The sequence below is a fragment of the Rhinopithecus roxellana genome, chromosome 8, assembly GCF_007565055.1.
Source record: "Rhinopithecus roxellana isolate Shanxi Qingling chromosome 8, ASM756505v1, whole genome shotgun sequence".
NCBI lineage: Eukaryota > Metazoa > Chordata > Mammalia > Primates > Cercopithecidae > Rhinopithecus > Rhinopithecus roxellana.
In genome coordinates, this window is record NC_044556.1 from 2,142,532 (window position 1) to 2,163,319 (window position 20,788).

Sequence of the window (20,788 nt, forward strand, 5' to 3'; positions counted from 1 at the left end):
AAATGTTATTTTTTGGCTGGGTGTGGCGGCTCACGCCTGTAATCCCAGCACTTTGGGAGGCTGAGGTGGGCGGATCACCTGAGGACAGGAGTTCGAGACCAGCCCGACCAACATGGAGAAACCCCGTCTCTATTAAAAATACAAAATTAGCCGGGTGTGGTGGTGTATGCCTGTAATCCCAGCTACTCGGGAGGCTGAGGCAGGAGGATTGATAGAACCCAGGAGGCGGAGGTTGTGGTGAGCCGAGATCCTGCCCTTGCACTCCAGCCTGGGCAACAAGAGCGAAAATGTCTAAAAACAAACAAACGTTATATATTTTTTAAGAGATCTTACTCTGTCACCCAGGCTGGAGTGCAGTGGGACTATCACAGCTCACTGCAGCCTCAAACTCCAGGGCTCAAAGGATCCTCCTGCCTCAGCCTCCTGAGGAGCTGGGACTACAGCTGTGCACCATCATGCCTGGCTAGTTTTTTTCTTAAGTTTTTTTTTTTTTTTTTTTTTTTTTGAGACGAGGTCTTGCTATGCTGCCAAGAAAATGCTATTTTTTTTTTTTTTTTTTTGGAGATGGAGTCTCGCTCTGTCGCCCAGGCTGGAGCACAGTGGCCAGATCTCAGCTCACTGCAAGCTCTGCCTCCCGGGTTTATGCCATTCTCCTGCCTCAGCCTCCCGAGTAGCTGGGACTACAGGCGCCCGCCACCTCGCCCGGCTAGTTTTTTGTATTTTTTTTTAGTAGAGATGGGGTTTCACTGTGTTAGCCAGGATGGTCTCGATCTCCTGACCTCATGATCCGCCCGTCTCGGCCTCCCAAAGTGCTGGGATTACAGGCTTGAGCCACCGCGCCCGGCCGAAAATGCTATTATTTACAGAGCACTTAGTCTGCACCAGACCTGGTCATAAGTTTTGTTGTTGTTGTTGTTTTACATCTATTTTAACTCATTTACTCCTCAAAACATCTGCAATGATGTCATTCCCATTTGACAGAGGAGGAAACTGAGGCACAAATGACTGACCCAGCTGAGAAGATCCACAGGCGGGCAGCCCAGCCCCGGAGTCCCTGTGATGAGCCCAGGAGAGAGTCTCTATGGGCGCTAACATGTCTTTGGGCCTCCGTGGCCCTGAGGCTTAGCAGGCGTCTGTGTCCAGCCAGAATTCAAGGACTCGGTTTTCTGTTCCTTATATTCATATTTATTTTTAGGTTTCCCTACTATTTGGGGCAATGAGGAGGGATTTTCAATGAGGATGCCGAAATCAAGTCTCCTTGTTACATGAATAAATTCAAGATGCAGAAGTGATGAATGCTAAGGAAAATATAGTTCAATTGTTCAAAGGGGGAGATTGCAGCAATGGGGAAAAAAAAAGTCACTAATGACTGAAGTCAGAGAACTATTGTCCTGGGAGTAACCAAACATCTCCAGTCCTAGAATTTACCCCTTCCTGGCCGGGCGCGGTGGCTCAAGCCTGTAATCCCAGCACTTTGGGAGGCCGAGACGGGCGGATCACGAGGTCAGGAGATCGAGACCATCCTGGCTAACACGGTGAAACCCCGTCTCTACTAAAAATACGAAAAAAAAAACTAGCCGGGTGAGGTGGCGGGCGCCTGTAGTCCCAGCTACTCGGGAGGCTGAGGCAGGAGAATGGCGTAAACCCGGGAGGCGGAGCTTGCAGTGAGCTGAGATCTGGCCACTGCACTCCAGACCGGGCGACAGAGCGAGACTCCTCCTCAAAAAAAAAAAAAAAGAATTTACCCCTTCCTGTCCCGGGCTCCTGTGGGGGTGGCCTCAGGCTGTGGGGGAGGGGAATGAACATCAGCAGAAGCTGGAAGGAGAGAGGCCAGACCAGCTCTGGAGGGATTTTGCCTTTTTTTACTCAGAAAGCCAGAAACTCCAGCTAGAACCCCAGGGCTCAACGTCCCTTCTCTGCAGGTCAGACGGGTAGGTCAGACAGCTGGCGTCTGCAGAATCTCAGGGAGGCAGGAGGCGCTTCCTGATGCCAGGGGTTGTCCCTACACCCCTTCATAGAGATCATTGACATTATTTTATTTTATTGTACTTTATGTTAGAGACAGAGTCACAGCTGTTGCCCAGGCTGGAGTGCAATGGCATAATCATAGCTCACTCCAGCCTCAAACTGCTGGGCTCCAGTGATCCTCCCACCTCAGCCTCCCGAGTAGCTGGGATTACAGTTGAGCACAACCAGGTCCTCATTTTTAAATTTTTATTTATTATTATTATTATTATTATTATTATTATTATTATTATTTTTGGAGACGGAGTCTCACTCTCTCGCCCAGGCTGGGGTGCAGTGGCCAGATCTCAGCTCACTGCAAGCTCCGCCCCCCGGGTTTACGCCATTCTTCTGCCTCAGCCTCCCGAGTAGCTGGGACTACAGGCGCCCGCCACCTAGCCCGGCTAGTTTTTTGTATTTTTTAGTAGAGACGGGGTTTCACCGTATTAGCCAGGATGGTCTCAATCTCCTGACCTCGTGATCCGCCCATCTCGGCCTCCCAAAGTGCTGGGATTACAGGCGTGAGCCACCGTGCCCGGCCTATTATTATTTTTTGAGACAGGGTCTTGCTCTGTAGCCCAGGCTGGAGTGCAGTGGCACGATCTTGGCTCACTGCAGCCTCCGCCTTCCAGGTTCAAGCGATTCTCCTGCCTCAGCCTCCCAAGTAGCTGGGGTTACAGGCATGTACCACCATGCCTGGATAGTTTTTTGTATTTTTAGTAGTTTCATCATGTTGGCCAGGCTGGTCTCGAACTCCTGACCTCAAATGATCCACGCGCCTCAGCCTCCCAAAGCGCTGGGATTACAGGCATGAGTCACCATGCCCAGAGGCTTTCTTGAGTCTCTCCAGTACTTCTCACCCTCTCCCTTCTTCCCTTGCAACCATCTACCCTCGAGCCGCATTAGGCTCTCAGCCCCTTGAGTGACTTTTGTCTTGTTCTCTGCAGAGCAGGAGCACAGAGCCTGTACTGAGTGGAGCCCCATATGGTAAACCATGCAAATTAGTACTCCTGCCACTCCACTGCCGCCCAGCTAAGGGAAGCCTCCTTCAGCCTTGCTGATCTAGTCCCTGCCGGGGTGTCTGCCTATATTTCTCCACCTTCTCTTTGTCCTGAAGTCTCAGTCCGGCTGACCTATTTTGCAGCTTCTGGACAACCTTATGACTTTTGTTCTGCAATGATGGGGGATGGGAACATGGTCCTCATCTGTCAAAAGGGGAACTGGCACCTGGGGGTTTCGGGCCACTGGCCCCAGGTTGCTCAGCTCAGAAGTAACCCAAGATTGCCTGTAATCCCAGCTGCTTGGGTGGCCGAGGCAGGAGAATTGCTTGAGCACAGGAGACAGATTGCAGTGAGCTGAGATCGTGAGAGCGCGCCACTGCACTCCAGCCTGGGCAACAGAGCAAGACTCCAACTAAAAACAAAACAAAAAAAAGAAGCAACCTAAGATTATCCAACCAATAATAATAATAATAATATAATTATTATATAATTATTATATTTTAATTATTTTAATTTATAATATAATTATTATAATTATATTAGTATAATTTTTTTTTGAGACTGAGTTTTGCTCTTGTTGCCCAGGCTAGAGTCCAATGGCGCAATCTTGGCTCACCACAACCTCCACCTCCCGGGTTCAAGCAATTCTTCTGCCTCAACCTCCTGAGTAAGCTGGGATTATAGGCGCCTGCCACCGTACTGGGCTAATTTTTTTTTTTTTTTTTTTGTATTTTTAGTAGAGATGGGATTTCTCCATGTTGGTCAGGCTGGTCTCGAACTCCCGACCTCAGGTGATCCGACTGCCTCGGCCTCCCAAATTGTTGGGATTACAGGCGTGTGCCACCGTGCCTGGCCTAATTTATTATTATTATTTTAGAGACAGGGCCTCTGTTGCCCAGGCTGGAACGCAGTGGCACAATTACGGCTTGAGGCAGCCTGCACCTTCTGGGCTCATGCCACCCTCCCACCTCAGCCTCCCAAGTAGCTGGGACTACAGGCACATGCTGCCATGCCTGGCTAACTTTTTTTCCTTTTTTTTTTTTTGAGACGGAGTTTCGCTCTTGTTGCCCAGGCTGGAGTGCAGTGGCGCCATCTCGGCTCACCGCAACCTCCGCCTCCCGGGTTCAAGCGATGCTCCTGCCACAACCTCCTGGGTAAGCTGGGATTACAGGCACCTGCCACCGCACCAGGCTAATTTTTTTGTATTTTTAGTAGAGATGGGGTTTCACCATATTGGCCAGGCTGGTCTCAAACTCCTGACCTCAGGTGATCCAGCCTCCTCAGCCTCCCAAAGTGCTGGGATTACAGGCGTGAGCCACTACACCCGGAGCTCCTTTTTGGGCTGCGTGGTCTCAGGTAGGTGATGTGGCCTCTCTGGGCCTCAGTTTCCCCATCTGTGAAATGGTCAGAACTTCTCCAGGCGCCTGTGAGGACCAGACTGGAGGGAACGAATTGTAGAGTGCAGCTGGGTGTGGACCCTCAGTAAACAACAGGAGAGGTGGTTAGGTTGATCTCAGAGCGGGGTGAACTCTTTGCTGCCCTCTGCAATGGGGAGGGAGACCAAGAGACCCCCAACGCCCCACTCCCCAGCTTCTTATGCCGCCAGCTCATGCCTAGCACCCGCACAAGCCTGGGCTGAGGCGGGGGGTCAGATGGGGTCTCCGGGTGGAGGGGGCATAACAGGATGCCCCCTGGCTGGGAGACAATGGCAGAGGAAGGGGCCGGGCAGCCCCCACGCGGATGAGCCCCGCAGCTGGCTCCAGGAGGGCGGCGCAGCTATTGTGAGACCAGACAGCTGTCCCTGCGCCAGGAAGCCCCAGAGAACGGGGGAGAGGGTGGGAAGCCCGCTGGCCAACTCTGGTCCCCCACCCGGGGCAGGTCCCACTATGGTCTCTTTGTCTCCTCCAGCAGGCTGAACACCTGGGTTCCCTGGAGCCTGGCCCGTCAGTGTGCACCTGGCTCAGGGGGCCCTCACTGCAGACCCCATCTGACCCCACTGACATCTCCCTAACTCGTTGCTCCCTACCCATCCCAGCCTGGCCTGGGGATTTTGGAGGCTGCACTGATCTGGGCTGTATTTATAGTTCCCTGGTGTTGCTGAGCCAGCTTCTAAATATAGAAGTCCAGCTATTTGGGGCCTCGGCCCTGGAGCAGAGTGGGGAGGAGCCAGTCCTGCACATGTGTGCCTTCCCCCGCCCCCGCCCTGCCGTCCCAGAGACCACCCAGGCCTCTCAGTCTCCTGAGGTCAGGGCTGCAGGGGTCTCTGGTGCCGAAGGGAAGTCCAGGAGGAGCCCAAACGTAATGAGGGCAGAAGCGAGAGGCTGCGATGGCTCAGAGGGACGAGGCAGCCAGGCCCCGTACTCCGAGGCTGAGGGGGAGTGCGTGTGTTTGCACCTTGGGGTCTTAGCACCTGGTTCTTCTTCTTCCTCTTCGCCCCATGACTCGCTGCGGGAAGGAAGGGGGGTTGATCTGTCAGCTCAGTGTTCTCAGCTTCTAGGAAATGAAGCCCTTCAGGAAGCGGCAGAGGCACCCCCAAACCCCAAACAAACTCTAGCGCCTAGTAACCCACTTCCCCTTCCCCATGGGCACTGAGTTCACTGGTTGCCCTGGCAGGGGGCAGGTGACGTGGGGTGGGGGGGTGGGGTTATAAATAGACGGTATATAAGCAACCGTGGGGATAGCTGAGCAGAAGTGGCCAAAGCAGAAGTGGGGTCCTCATGGGCAGCTGGGCCCAAAAGTGTCCCCAGTCTTGGCCCCTCCCAGAGATCACCAAGATTTCGGGCAGTAAGGAGGAAGAGAGGGGTGAAATGTTTAAAAGGGCATCATTAATCCTTCAAAGCAATCTATGAACATGATGATCATTAAGTCATTAATAAAACCCTAGCACTTCCTCAGTGGTAACTTTATAAAGTACTTGGAATATTATACAGCTGTGAAAAAATAACTCCAGGGGTGTGCAGTTTTTTTGGGGGGGGATGGAGTCTTGCTCTGTTGCCCAAACTAGAGTGCAGTGGCACGATCTGGGCTCACTGCAACCTCCGCCTCCTGGGTTCAAGCAATTCTCCTGCCTCAACCTCCCTAGAAGCTGGGATTGCAGGCATGCGCCACCACATCCAGCTAATTTTTGTAATTTTAGTAGGGATGGGGTTTCACCATGTTGGCCAGGCTGGTCTCGATCTCCTGACCTTCAAGTGATCTGCCCACCTCAGCCTCCCCAAATGCTGGGATTACAGGTACACACCACCATGCCTAGCCATGCCCCTTTCTGAATGAAGTCGGGGGAAAGAAAAGTCTTAAATTGCAGTGTGACAGTTTCCATAGTAGAATCTTGAGCAGAAAAAGTCTCCAAAGTCCCACAGGAAAAAGCCACCTTGTGAAAAAGCTCAGACACAAAGATAATAAAATGAGATTTGGTTTCAGGATACAAACATATGCAAGAAGACTTTGAAAAATAAACAAGGTGGCTGGGCTCCACGGCTCACTCCTGTAATCCCAGCACTTTGGGAGACCGAGGTGGGCGGATCACCTGAGGTCAGGAGTTCAAGACCAGCCTGGCCAACATGGTGAAACCCCGTTGCTACTAAAAGTACAAAAATCAGCCAGGTGTAGTGGCGGGCGCCTGTAATCCCAGCTACTTAGGAGGCTGAGGTGAGAAAATCACTTGAACCTGGGAGGCAGAGGTTGCAGTGAGCTGAGGTTGCACCACTGCACTCCAGCCTGGATGACAGAGCAAGACTCCATCTCAAAAAAAAAAAAAAAAATAGCCGGGCGTGGTGGCTCACGCCTGTAATCCCAGCATTTTGGGAGGCCGAGACTGGCAGATCACGAGGTCAGGAGATCGAGACCATCCTGGCTAACATGGTGAAACTCCGTCTCTACTAAAAATACAAAAAATTAGCCAGGCATGGTGGCGGGCACCTGTAGTCCCAGCTACTCGGGAGGCTGAGGCAGGAGAATGGCGTGAATCCGGGAGGCGGAGCTTGCAGTGAGCTGAGATCGCGCCACTGCACTCCAGCCTGAGCGACAGAGCGAGACTCCATCTCAAAAAAAAAAAAGAAATAATAAATAAATAAAAATAAATAAATAAAAATAAACAAGGCTGGGCCAGGCGCAGTGGCTCATGCCTATAATCCCAACTACTTGGGGAGGCCAAGGTGGGAGGATCACTTGAATCCAGGAGTTTGAGACCTTCCTGGGCAACATAGTGAGACCCCTATCTCTCCAAAAATACAAAAAAGAAATTTGCCAGGCGTAGTGACTTGCACCTGTAGTCCCAGCTACTCAGGAGGCTAAAGTGGGAGGATGGCTTGAGGCCAGGAATTCGAGGCAGCAGTGAGCTGTGATCATGCCACTGCACTCCAGCCTGGGTGACAGAGCAAGACTCTGTCTAAAAAAAAAAAAAAAAATTAAGTAACTGAGCAAAGGAATACAAGGGGCAAAGAATATTTGGAGTGGTGGTAATCAGCAAGATAAACATGGGAGCATGGGAACAAGGTCATGTCTCAGTTCTTGGTGACCAGGGAGGCTCATGCATGTGCCTTCCTTCCTCTTTATTTTTAAATTTATATGTGTTTTGCAAAGTAAAATTCTTTATTCCCATAAATTGTGAACAATACACATAGAAGTTTCCACATGTAAATGTTTCCTAAAATGATGGCTTATTTTTTGAGACAGAGTCTCTTGCTCTGTCAACAGATTGGAGTGCAGTGGCACAATCTCGGCTCGCTGCAACCTCTGCCCCGCGGGTTCAAGCCATTCTCCTGCCTCAGCTTCCCAAGTAGCTGGGATTACAGGCGCGCACCACCATGCCCAGGCAATTTTTTTTTGTATTTTTAGTAGAGACGGGCATGAATCACTGCGGCCAGTCAAAATGATGGCTGTTTAACATAATGTCATGTAACGCAGGTATGTGGTGTTTTGTGGTTATATGCAGATGTGATTTTATCAGAGACCAAAGCAAAAACAGAATTCTGAAAAGAGTTTCTATCAAGGAAGATAAAATGGGCCAGGGAGAGTGGCTCATGCCTGCGATCTCAGCACTTTGGGAGGCCGAGGCGGGAGAATCCCTTGAGCCCAGGAGTTCGAGACCAGCCTAGACAACACGGTAAAACCCCGTCTCTACAAAAAAAAAAATGCAAAAATTAGCCAGGAGCTGTGGCGTGTGCCTGTAATTCCAGCTATTCAGGGGGCTGAGGTGGGAGAATCTCCTGCGCCTGGGAGTTTGAGGTTGCAGTGAGCTATGATCTCACCACTGCACTCCAGCCTGGGCCACAGAGTGAGACTCTGTCTCAGTAAATAAGTAAGTAAAATAAAGCTGACCATGGATAGACCCATGGTCCCAAGAATTACATTGTTTCATGGATTCTATAAACCTGAGGCTCTGTACAAATATTTAAAAAAGAATTTTAAAATGTTTAAAGGTTTTAAGGAGAAGCTTTTAGAGAAAGCAAAGGAGAGAGTAGGGTGGGGGAGGGGAACAGCTCGGGTGAGGGGGCGGGTGGCTGTGGGGGTGGGGAACTGGTGGGAGCCAACAAAAAGCCCCAGCTAGGAATGCTGTGTGACACTTGGTGGCATTTTTGTCACTTTCTTGCAGCTCTCAGTGTCTTCCCCTTTTGCAAAGGCGTCTGAGCTGGGTGGTGCCGATGTCCCGATAAGGATGGGGTCAGGCGTCTGGGGGGCACTGGGAGGACGGAGGTCTCAGAATCCTTCCCTTGACTTTGGATGGGTGGGGAAGGGCAGGGGAGGAAGGGGGCTTATTTAGGCCGGGTGCCCACCCGGGTCAACCCCTCCTCATGCCTCTGGGCCTCTTCTGTTGTGGGTTTGTGGGTTCCCGAGAAATAGGGCCATGGATGGCGCTGCCGGTCCCAGCCAGTCCCGGAAAGAAGCGACGGGAAAGCGTTGGTGAGAATCCGTCCATCCCCAGGGCTCTGTCCCTCGGCTGGAGCTCTCCCTTGCACTTCTTTCAAGTTTGCAGCTCCTCAAAAAATTACGTGTAGAGTGACCCTGTGATCCAGCCATTCTGTTCCTGGGTATACACCTGAGAAAACTGAAGGCAGACACTCAAACAGATACTTGTTTGTTTGTTTGTTTGTTTGTTTATTTGAGATGGAGTCTCGCTCTATCGCCCAGGCTGGAGTGCAGTGGCCGGATCTCAGCTCACTGCAAGCTCCGCCTCCCGGGTTTACGCCATTCTCCTGCCTCAGCCTCCGGAGTAGCTGAGACTACAGGTGCCTGCCACCTCGCCCGGCTAGTTTTTTGTATTTTTTAGTAGAGATGGGGTTTCACGGTGTTAGGCAGGATGGTCTCGATCTCCTGACCTCGTGATCCACCCGTCTCGGCCTCCCAAAGTGCTGGGATTACAGGCTTGAGCCACCGCGCCCGGCCTACTTATGTTTATTTTTATTTTTTGAGACGGAGTCTCACTCTTGTCCAGGCTGGAGTGCAGTGGCGCGAGCTCAGAGCTCATTGCAACCTCCACCTCCTGGGTTCAAGTGATTTTCCTGCCTTAACCTCCCGAGTAGCCGGGATTACAGGCACCCACCACCATGCCCGGCTAATTTTTGTATTTTAGTGGAGACAAGGTTGCACCATGTTGGTCAGACTGGTCTCAAACTACTGACCTCAAATGATCTGCCTGCCTCAGCCTCCCAAAGTGCTGGGATTCCAGGCATGAGCCACTGTGCCTGACCTCAAACAGATACTTGTACACCCATGTTCATGGCAGCAAGGTTCACAATTACCATAAAAAGTGATTTTTAATTCAACCATATAAAGGAATGAGGCTCTGATCCAGGCTACAGCGTGGATGAACCTTGAAAACATGATACTGAGTGAGAGAAACCAGACACAGAAGGTCACCTAGGGCACAATTCCATTTATATGAAATGTCCAGAACAGGCAAATTCATAGCCAGAAAGCAGATTGGTAGTTGCCAGGGGCTGGGGAGGAGGAATGAGGAATGACTAGTAATGAGGACGGGGTTTCCTTTTGCGGTGTTGAAAACATTCTGGAACTAGATAGAGGCGATGGTTGCTCAATGCAGTGAATATACTAAACGGCGCTGAACCATGCACTTTAAAAGGATCTATTTTATGTCATGTCAACCTCACCTCCATTAAAAAAAAAAAAAAAAAAAAAAAAAAAAACGGCCGGGTGCAGTGGCTCATGCCTGTATTCCCAGCACTTTGGGAGACCGAGGCAGGCAGATTGCTTGAGTCTAGCAGTTCGAGACCGGCCTGGGCAACATATCGAGACCTCGTCTCTACAAAAACTCCAAAAATTAGCTGGGCATGGTAGTGTGCACCTGTAGTCTCGGCAACTTGGGAGGTAAAGGTGGAAGGATCGCTTGAGCCTGGGAAGCAGAGGTGGCAGTGAGCCGAAATCACACCACTGCACTGCAGCCAGGGTGACAGTGAGACTCTGTCTCAAAAAAATAAAATAAATACATAAATAAAATAGACCAGGCATGGTGGCTTATGCTTGTAATCCCAGCACTTTGGGAGGCTGAGGTAGGTGGGTTACTTGAGGTCAGGCGTTCGAGACCAGTCTGGCCAACATGGTGAAACCCTGTCTCTGCTAAAAATACAAAAATTAGCCGGGCGTGGTGGTGCATGCCTGTAATCCCAGCTACTCAAGAGGCTGAGGCAGGACAATTGCTTGAACCTGGGAGGCAGAGAGGTTGCAGTGAGCCAAGACGGCGCCACTGCTCTCCAGCTTGGGCGACAGAGCGAAACCCTGTCTCAAAAAAAAAAAAAAAAAAGTCTGAGTTTTTCACAGCTGTATCTCTGACACCTCTAAACACTTCAGTCGTCGCTTTTGGTTTTTAATTTCCTTCCCCACTTTGTTTTTCTTTACTTTTTTATAGAGACAGGGGGTCTCATTGTGTTGCCCAGGCTGGTCTTGGACTCCTGAGCTCTAGCAATCCTCCCGCCTCTGCCTCCCAAACTGTTGGGATTACAGACGTGAGCCACTGCACCTGGCCTATTTCTTTCCCTTTCTGTGTCTTTTCAATTTTTTTTAAAACAAAAAGAGCAGTCTCTTTGATCCAGAGCTTCACGGGAGGGTGAGACTGTGGCTCCCAGGGTCCTGCGAGTGAGCGACTCATTACATTTTACACCTGGGCACCTCCCTCTCCCTACCCAGCTCTGAGGCTTCAACCAGGCGACAGCAGGAAGCAAATTTAATTTCACCCCCATCCCTACCAATATAGGTCCTTTTGCTGTTGCTTTCTACTTATGGAAATGGCCCTGGTTTCCTTTTGTGGTGGTGGCATAAAAGTTCCTTCCCAAATAAATTCATTTAAGTTTTTTTTTTTTTTTTTTTTTTTTTTAAAGGAAAAGCAAGTTGATTGAAGGAAAAATCTGTGGTCCGGGGAGATGTTCCAAATCCTGGAGGTGGAGAGGAATGAATGACGTTTGTGGCTTGCAGATCAACTCCCCTCAGCGGGCGTGACGTCATTGCAGCCAAAATTGTCCTCCACGCACTGCTACGGTGAGTCAGGGGGAGAGGGGCCCCTCTGGGCAGATGGCAAAAGGCATTTTTGAGTGTACAAGGAAGCATTTTTCTGAGAGCATTTCCTGTCGGTACCCTCCTATCTAGGGGTGAAGGTGTCACTGGGGCTTTCTGGGGCCTTTGGTGTGGGTCTTAGTGACAAAGTTCAGTGGCAATCTGGCATTTCCCTAGTGGAGTTGTCACTCCCACGACAGCCTCTCATGCCAACTTCTGTCCAGCTCTGGGCACCCCAAGGGCTGCCTGCCATCCACGAGGTCAGGCGGCCCTGACATTGGCAAGAAGATTGACACCCACACTCTGTGCTTCCTTTGAAACAGACTCGTTAAAATTCCAGGCCAGACAAATGACCAATAGGCCTATGAAAACATGCTCAAAGTCACCAGTCATTAGGGAAATGCAAATCAAAACCACAGGCCAGGTGCGGTGGTTCACACCTGTAATTCCAGCACTTTGGGAGGCCGAGGTAGGAGGATCACTTGAGGCCAGGAGTTTGAGACCAGCCTGGGCAACATAGCAAGACTCCATTTCTATAAATAAATGAATAAACAAATAAAAACCACAGTGAGATAGTACCTAACACCCATTAGGATGCCTACTATCAAAAAAAGAAAAACAAAAACAAAAACAAAAAACAGAAAATAGGTTAGGAATGGTGGCTAACAACTGTCATCCCAATGCTTTGGGAGGCCAAGGAGAGAGGATCACTTGGCCCAGGAGTTCAAGACCAGCCTGGGCAACAAAGGAAGACTTCATTTCTAAAAATATTTAAAAATTAGCTGAGCATGGTGGCACGCACCTGTAGTCCCAGCTACTTGGGAGGCCAAGGCAAGAGGATCGCTTGATCCCAGAAGGTCAAGGCTGCAGTGAGCTATGATCGTACCATCGCACTCCAGCCTGGGCAACAGAGTGAGACCCTGTCAAAAAAATAAAATAAAATAAAATAAAAACAAACAAAACAAAACAAAACCCCTTAAAATTGAAACCGTTGTGGGCTGGTGGTGACAATGTAAAATGGTGCCGCCACTGTGGAAAACAGTATGGAGAGTCCTAAAAAATTTAAACATAGAGGCTAGGCCTGGTGGCTCACACTTGTAATCCCAGCACTTTGAGAGGCTGAGGTGGGTGGATCATTTGAGGTCAGGAGTTCCAGACCAGCCTGGCCAACATGGTGAAACCCCATCTCCACTAAAAATACAAAAATTAGCCGGGCGTGGTGGCGGGTGCCTGTAGTCCCAGCTGTTCGGGAGGCCGAGGCAGGAGAATCACTTGAACCTGGGAGGTGGAGGTTGCAGTGAGTGGAGATCGTACCACTGCACTCCAGCCTGGGTGACAGAGCCAGACTCCATCTCAAAAAAATAAAAGATAAAAAAAATTAAACATAGAATTGTCATATGATCTGTCAATTCTACTTCTGCATATACACCCGAATTGAAAGCAAGGTTCAAAGAGACATCTGCACACCTATGTTCGCAGCAGCATTAGTTACAATAGCCAAAAGTTGAAAGCAACCAGTTTCCATGACAGATGAATGGATAAACAAAATGTGGTCTATCTATGCAGTGGAATATTACTCAGCCTTAAAGAAGAAGGAAATTCTAGTATATATAACATGAATGCACCTTGAGGTGCTAAGTGAAATAAGCTTGCCACAAAAGAACAAATCCGTACAATCACATTTACAGGAAGTAACTAAACTCATCAAATTCATAGAAACAGAAAGTAGAATTGTGGTTTCCAGGAACTGGAGGGAGGAGGAACAGGGAGTTGTTTTATGGATACACTTTTAGTTTTGAAAGATGAAAAAGTTCTGGAGATGGATGATGGTGTCGGTGGCAACTATGAGAATTTGTTTTTTCTGGTTTTTGTTTTGTTTTGAGACAGGGTCTCACTCTGTTGTCCAGGCTGCAGAGCAGTGGCACAATCTCTGCTCACTGCAACCTCCGCCTCCCGGATTCAAGCGATTCTCGTGCCTCAGCCTCCCAAGTAGCCGGGATTACAGGCGCGCACAACCACTCCTGGCTAATTTCTGTATTTTTAGTAGAGACAGGGTTTTACTATGTTGACCAGGCTGGTCTCAAACTCCTAATCTCAGATGATCTGCCCACCTCGGCCTCCCAAAGTGCTGGGATTACAGGTATGAGCCACTGTGCCTGGCTGAGAATTTTCTTTTCTTTTTTTTTTTTTGAGACGGAGTCTTGCTTTGTCGCCCAGGCCGGAGTGCAGTGGCTCGATCTTGGCTCACTGCAACCTCCGTCTTCTGGGTTTAAGTGATTCTCCTGTCTCAGCCTCCTGAGTAGCTGGGACTACAGGCGCACACCACCATGCCTGGCAAATTTTTGTATTTCTAGGAGAGACGGGGTTTCACCATATTGGTCAGGCTGGTCTTGAACTCTTGACCTCAAGTAATCTGCCCACTTTGGCCTCCCAAAATGCTGGGATTACAGGCATGAACCACCACGCCTGGCCTGAGAATTTTCTTAATGTAACTGAACTGTACACTTAAAATGGTTAAGACAGAACATTTCATGTCATGTGCATTTCACCACAACTTTTATACAGGCTGAAGGACAGGCACAGTGGCTCACTTTGGCAGGCTGAGGCAGGAGGATCACTTAAGGCCAGGAGTTCGAGACCAGCTAGGCAACATAGCGAGACTGGCCCCCACCCTTGTTTCTACAAAAAATGTTTAAAAATTACCCAGGCCTGATGGCACATGCCTATGGTCTCAGCTACTCGGGAGGCTGAGGCAGGAGGATTGCTTGAGCCCAGGAGGTTGAGGCTGCAGTGAACTATATGGTTACACCACTGTACTTTGGTGAGATCCTGTCTCAAAAAAAAAAAAAAAAAAATCCAGGGCCAGAGGGCTCAGAGGAGACTGGGGCAGGAATCCCATCCTGTGGGTCCTGGCAGCTGACCCCCATGTCTCCTCCACAGTAGCGGGTGATCAGGCCCTCCAAGAAGTCAATACCAATTATATCCCAAAGCCTCTTACATGTCTCCACCTGGACCTCTCTGTCTACCTCCAGACATCCACCTGCCTCTGGACCTCACCCAGGGACGCTGCTATGATCACTGAGCCATTCAGCAATATTCCAGCCCTTTCTCCCTCCAGGTACAAGGTAGGAAGGCATTGCTCCACCCACTTGTGTGGCCACGTGACTTGCTCTGACCAATGGCATGTAAGCAGGTTTGACACGTGTCACTTCTGGGCAGAGGCTTGAAGAGCTGCTGCAGAGCGTGCTACATGTTCTTTTTCTTCTGCCTTGGCAACGGGCAACATGCCAGATGCTGGCTGAGTGAAAAGTGAAACCTCTGATGTTTTAAGCTCTTGAGATTTGGGGCTTAAAGTAGCTGGGACTACAGGTGTGTGCCACCATGCTTGGCTCATTTTTTCCCCCGGCTTGTTACTGCAGTAGAACTGAGCCTTTCTTGAGTCCAATGTGGCAGCAGAATCTGTAGATGTCACTCATCCAGTCCTCTCCTGCGCATGATGATGGTCTCATATCATTAAGCTCTAGGGCTGGAATGAGGCAAGGTGGATGTTTGACTTGGGAACAAAATTTCAGGGGGTGTCAAAGAACTCAAGAACTTTGTCCTGAACTCATAAATATTATTTTATTGTGATATTTTGTAAAAGTCAAGATTAATGCAAAACCATGATGAATAAAATAGTAACATACACACACACACACACACACACACACACACACACACACACACACACACACATCGGCCAGGCGCGGTGGCTCAGGCCTATAATCCCAGCACTTTGGGAAGCCAATGCAGGTGGACTGCTTGAGGCTAGGAGTTCGAGACCAGCCTGGCCAACATGGTGAAACCCCGTCTGTACTAAAAGTACAAAAAATTAGCCGGTTGTGATGCTGCACGCCTGTAATTCCAGCTACTTGGGAGGCTGAGGCACAAGAATCACTTGAACCTGGGAGGCAGAGGTTGGAGTGAGCTGAGATCACACCACTGCATTCTAGCCTGGGCGATAGAGTGAGACTCCATCTCAAAAAAAATTATACATATATCTATATATATGAAAGAGACAAGGTCTCACTCTGTCACCCAGGCTGGAGTGCAGTGGCACAGTCACAGCTCACTGCAGCCTTGACCTCTTGAGCACAACCAATCCTCCCACCTCAGCCTCCCGAGTAGCTGGAACGACAGGTGTGCACCACCATACCTGGCTAGTGCTTTAATTTTTATAGAGATGGGGTCTTGCTATGTTGCCCCAACTGGTCTCGACCTCCTGGGCTCATGTGATCCCTCTGTCTCAGCCTCCCAAAGTGCTGAGATTATGGGCATGAGCCACTGCTCCTGGCCTACACTGTCCTAGTCTATTGTTAGAAGCAAGTTATTGGGTCCAGCTCAGGATATCACACAGAGTGCAGACATCAGGAGGTGGGAATCATGGAGGAGTCTTGGAGCCTGTTTGTCTCACATTTTCTCCTCAATATTTCTAATTTTTCTTTCTTTCTTTTTTTTTTTTTTGAGATGGAGTTTTGGTCTTGTTGCCGACTGGAGTGCAATGGCAGGATCTTGGCTCGCTGCAACCTCTGCCTCCCAGGTTCAGGTGATTCTCCTGTCTCAGCCTCCCGAGTAGCTGGAATTACAGGCCCCCTACCACACCTGGTTAATTTTTGTATTTTTAGTAGAGACGGGGCTTCACCATTTTGGTCAGGCTGGTCTCGAACTCGTGCCGTCAAATGATCCGCCTGTCTGGGCCTCCCAAAGTGCTGGGGTTACAGGCGTGATTCACCACACCTGGCCCCTTTGCTGGTTTTCATCTGTACTTTTCACTGTAATAAACCATAACTGGGAGTAACACCACTTTTCTGAGATCTGTCAATCTCAGCAAATCATTGACCCTGAGGTTGGTCTCAGGGACCCCCGACACAAGCCCCATTTCCCAGCCACCGTCTTTTGCAATCTTCATTGCCCTAGTCACCGAATGGCATATTCTTATCCATTTGCTATTTCCTGCCTCTCTCTTCTGGATCAAAGGCTCCGGAAGGTCGAAAACTCATCTGTCTTTCCCATGAGAGGCTGAAGAACAAAATGATCAGGGGTCAAGTCCTGGCTCTGTCACTTTTTTGTTACTGCTGAGTCCCAGGCTGGAGTGCAGCAGTGCAGTCACGGCTCACTGCAGCCTTGAATTCCTGGGCTCAATCAATCCTCCCACCTCAGCCTCCCTTGTAGCTGGAACTACAGGCACATGCCACCACACCCAGCTAATTTTTATTTGTTGCCCAGGCTGGAGTGCAGTGGCACAATCTCAGCTCACTGCAATCTCCACCTCCCAGGTTCAAGCGATTCTCCTGCCTTAGTCTCCCAGTAGCTGGGATTACAGGCACCTGCCACTACGCCCAGCTAATTGTTTGTATTTTTAGTAGAGACGAGGTTTCACCTTGTTGACCAGGCTGCTCTTGAACTCCTGACCTCAAATGATCCGTCCGTCTCAGCCTCCCAGAGTGCTGAAATTACCGGCGTGAGCCACCGTGCCCGGCCTGAAGGTGAACTTTTAAGTGTGTTGGTTAATTTATCTCCTCAGTAGCTAGAGCAGGGTCCAGGTGGCCAGGATTCAGTCAAAAGCAGGTGATTAAGAGACTCCTCTGGGGACTTTGCGATGGAGAGGCAGGAGGGTCCATGAGCGGGGGTGGGGAAGAGGAGAGGGTACAGAGGCCAGCGGATGAGAGAGACACCAGCGAGCGTGGGATGCCTGCCCGAGGCTCTGGCCACGCCCATGCCCTGCCTGTCCCGCTAAGGTGAGCGGGTCCCTCTGTGCTCTCCCGGGCAGGAGGCCTACAGGAGCTGCAGAGCTGAGTAGGCAGGGAACGCGCTGGGGAGGCCAAGTCCCACGGGTCTGGGCTTCCAGGAGGAAACGTGTGGGAGGTTGGGGCGGGCAGGGCAGCTGGAGCCGGGGCTGCGGTCGGGCGCCGGCCAAGCCCCAAAGAAAGCCTGGTTGGGCAGCGTCGGGTCTGGCCTCGCCTGGGAGGATGCCTCCCTGCTACTGGGGCGCCCTGGAGATGCCGACTTTGCTCTGCACCCCCAGGAGGAATGTGACCCCCTCCCCACCCAGAGCCTGGAGATTTTTCCACATAAGGCTTCGGGGGTGCTCGTGCCGCATGAGTTCAGGACAAAGGAATCAAAAGCACATGGAGTGGATTCCCTAGGGAGGAGAAATTCTGGAAATAAGACCAAGAGGAGGACAAAGGGGCCCGGGGGTGGGGCGGGGATTGGGAGGCAGCGGGAGAAGGTGCCTGGCTCTGAGCGGCCTTAGACTGGGGACACATCTCCGCTGGGGATGAGGACCACTGTGGCCCCGGACCACCAGGGCAACTCCCTGGACCTCTCTGAGCCTTGTTTCCTTTCTATTGGCCCAGATACTCCGGCAAAATACTTGGGTCCTCCATGTCTCTCTGTTTCCTTCCTTCTTTCTTGTCTTTCTTTCTTCTTTCTCTGTCTTCCTTCCTTCCTTCCTTTTTTGCTTTCGCTTTCTTTGCCATCCTTTCTTTCCTCTATATCTCTCCTTCCTTCCTTTCTTTCTCCTTCCTCCCTTACTTCCCTCCCTCCTTTCTTTCTTCTACATCCTTCTTTCTTTTTCCTCTATCTCTATCTCTCCTTCTTTTCTTTTTCTTTTTTTTTTTTTTGGAGATGGAGTCTCGCTCTGTCGCCCAGGCTGGAGTGCAGTGGCCGGATCTCAGCTCACTGCAAGCTCCGCCTCCCAGGTTAACGCCATTCTCCTGCCTCAGCCTCCCGAGTAGCTGGGACTACAGGCGCCCGCCACCTCGCCCGGCTAGTTTTTTGTATTTTTTTTTAGTAGAAACGGGGTTTCACTGTGTTAGTCAGGATGGTCTTGATCTCCTGACCTCGTGATCCGCCCGTCTAGGCCTCCCAAAGTGCTGGGATTACAGGCTTGAGCCACCGCGCCCGGCCTCTCCTTCTTTTCTTTCTCCTTCTTCCCTTCCCTCCCTCTCTCCCTTCCTTTCTTTCTTCCTCTTTTTCTTCTCCTTCTCAGGTCTCACTTTGTTGCCCAGGCTGCTCTTCAACTCCCAGGCTTCAGTGACCCTCCTGCCTCTGCCCGGCAAAATACTGGGATTACAGGAGTGAACCACCATGCCTGGCCTCTATCTCTGCCCCTGTCCCTTTCTGTCTTTCTCTCTCTCTCTCTCTCTCGTATCAGCAAATCCCAAGGGCTCTATTTTCAAAATCTATCCAGCATCTACCCACTTTTCACCTCCTCCACGGCCCCTACCTGGTCTGGCCCCATCAACTCCCCCTTGGCCTGGTGCAGGCTCCTCTGCCCTGGTCTCCTGGCTCCTGCCCTTGCTCGCCCCCTCCATGCTTTTCTGTCAGGGCACGTCCCTCCTCTGCTTAAGGACGTTCCAGGGCTCCCACCTCACCCAGTGCAAAAGCCAAATTCCTCCTTGTGGCCCACAGGGTCCTGCAGGATCTGCTCAGCACTTATCTGCCCTCACCTCCTCCTTCTCTTCCCTTTGCTCATTCCCTTCAGCCATGCCAGCTTCCTTGCCTTTGGGCAAGCTCCTGCCTCAGGGTTTTGCAGGGCAGTTCCCTCTCCACTTGTGGCACCACCTCCTCCTCCAGATCCCCACATGGCTTTCTCTCACCCCCTTCAGGTCTTTTTATTTGTTTGTTTTGTTTTGAGCTGGAGTCTCACTCTGTCACCCAGGCTGGAGTGCAGTGGCACAACCTCGGCTCACTGCAACCTCCACCTCTCGGTTTCCAGTGATTCTCCTGCCTCAGCCTCCCAAGTAGCTGGGATTACAGGCACGCACCACCACGCCCAGGTAATTTTTGTATTTTTAGTGGAGACGAGGTTTCACCATGTTGGCCAGGCTGGTCTCGAAATCCTGACCTCAGGTGATCTGCACGCCTTGCCTCCCAAAGTCCTGGGATTATAGGTGTGACCCACCGTGCTTGGCCCAAATCTTTTATTTGTTTGTTTGCTTTTAAGGAGATGTAAATATTAGTTCTTTATTTCTCTTTTTTCTTTTTATTTTGAAACAGGGTCTTGCTCTGTTGCTCAGGCTGGGGTGCAGTGGTACAATCTCGGCTCACTGCAACCTCAACCTCCTGGGTTCAAGTGATCCTCCTGCCTCAGCCTCCCGAGTAGCTGGGACTACAAGTGCACACCATCACACTTGGCTAATTTTGTTTATTTTATTTTTTGTAGAGATAGAGGTCTTGCTATATTGCCCACACTGGTCACAAACTCCTGATCTCAAGCGATCCTGCCTCAGCTTCCCAAAGTGCTGAGATTATAGGCCTGAGTCAGCACGCCTGACCACCCTCCTAGATTTTTCTTTTCTTTTTTTTTTTTTTTTGAGATGGAGTCTCGGCCGGGCGCGGTGGCTCAAGCCTGTAATCCCAGCACTTTGGGAGGCCGAGGCGGGTGGAACACGAGGTCAGGAGATCAAGACCTTCCTGGCTAACACAGTGAAACCCCGTCTCTACTAAAAAATACAAAAAACTAGCCGGGCGAGGTGGCGGGCGCCTGTAGTCCCAGCTACTTGGGAGGCTGAGGCAGGAGAATGGTGTGAACCCAGGAGGCGGAGCTTGCAGTCTGGAGATTGCGCCACTGCACTCCAGCCTGGGCGACACAGCGAGACTCCATCTCAAAAAAAAAAAAAAAAAAAGAGATGGAGTCTCACTCGGTCACCAGATGAGTACAGTGGTGCAATCTTGGCTCACTGCAACCTCTGCCTTCTGGGTTCAAGCAATTCTCCTGCCTCAGCCTCCCAAGTAGCTGGGATTACAGGCATGAGCCACCACAATCAGCTAATTTTTGTATTTTTAGTAGAGATGGGGTTTCACCATGTTGGCCAGGCTGGTTATGAACTCCTGAGCTCAAGTGATCTGTCTGCCTCAGCCTCCCAAAGCGCCGCGATTACAGGCATGAGCACCGTACGCAGCCCACCCTGCTAGATTTTAATTATTGATCTTGCTCCCTGTCTGTCTCCCCATGAGAATGTCAGCCCCATAATTTTTGTCTGTTTTATTTCCTGCTGTGCCTCCAGGGCTCAGAAAAGGGTCAGGCACTGTAGGGACTTGTTGAGTCAATAGATTGGATGGTGACAAACCCATAGCTGAATTTTTAAGGCAACATTTTTATAGCCTTATTGAGGGATAACTTATATAGCCTAAATTCGCCCATTACAAACCTACAGTTAGATGACTTTTAGTAAACTCACCTAGTTGTGCAAGTATTACTACAATCCAGCGTTTGAGAACACTTTGATTACCCC

The 20,788-nt window shown here is 50.4% G+C and overlaps 1 long non-coding RNA gene across 2 annotated transcripts; it reads left to right on the forward strand.

The window, feature by feature from the left end:
- The first annotated feature begins 7,992 nt into the window (after positions 1-7,992).
- On the forward strand, positions 7,993-14,626 carry LOC115899205. 2 transcript variants are annotated; one of them, XR_004058904.1, is made up of 3 exons: positions 7,993-8,109; positions 11,339-11,495; positions 14,543-14,626. It is a non-coding gene; the product is annotated as an uncharacterized LOC115899205 (long non-coding RNA). The 2 variants fall into 2 exon arrangements; XR_004058903.1 differs by lacking the exon at positions 7,993-8,109 and adding an exon at positions 10,964-11,096.
- Positions 14,627-20,788: the final 6,162 nt, after the last annotated feature.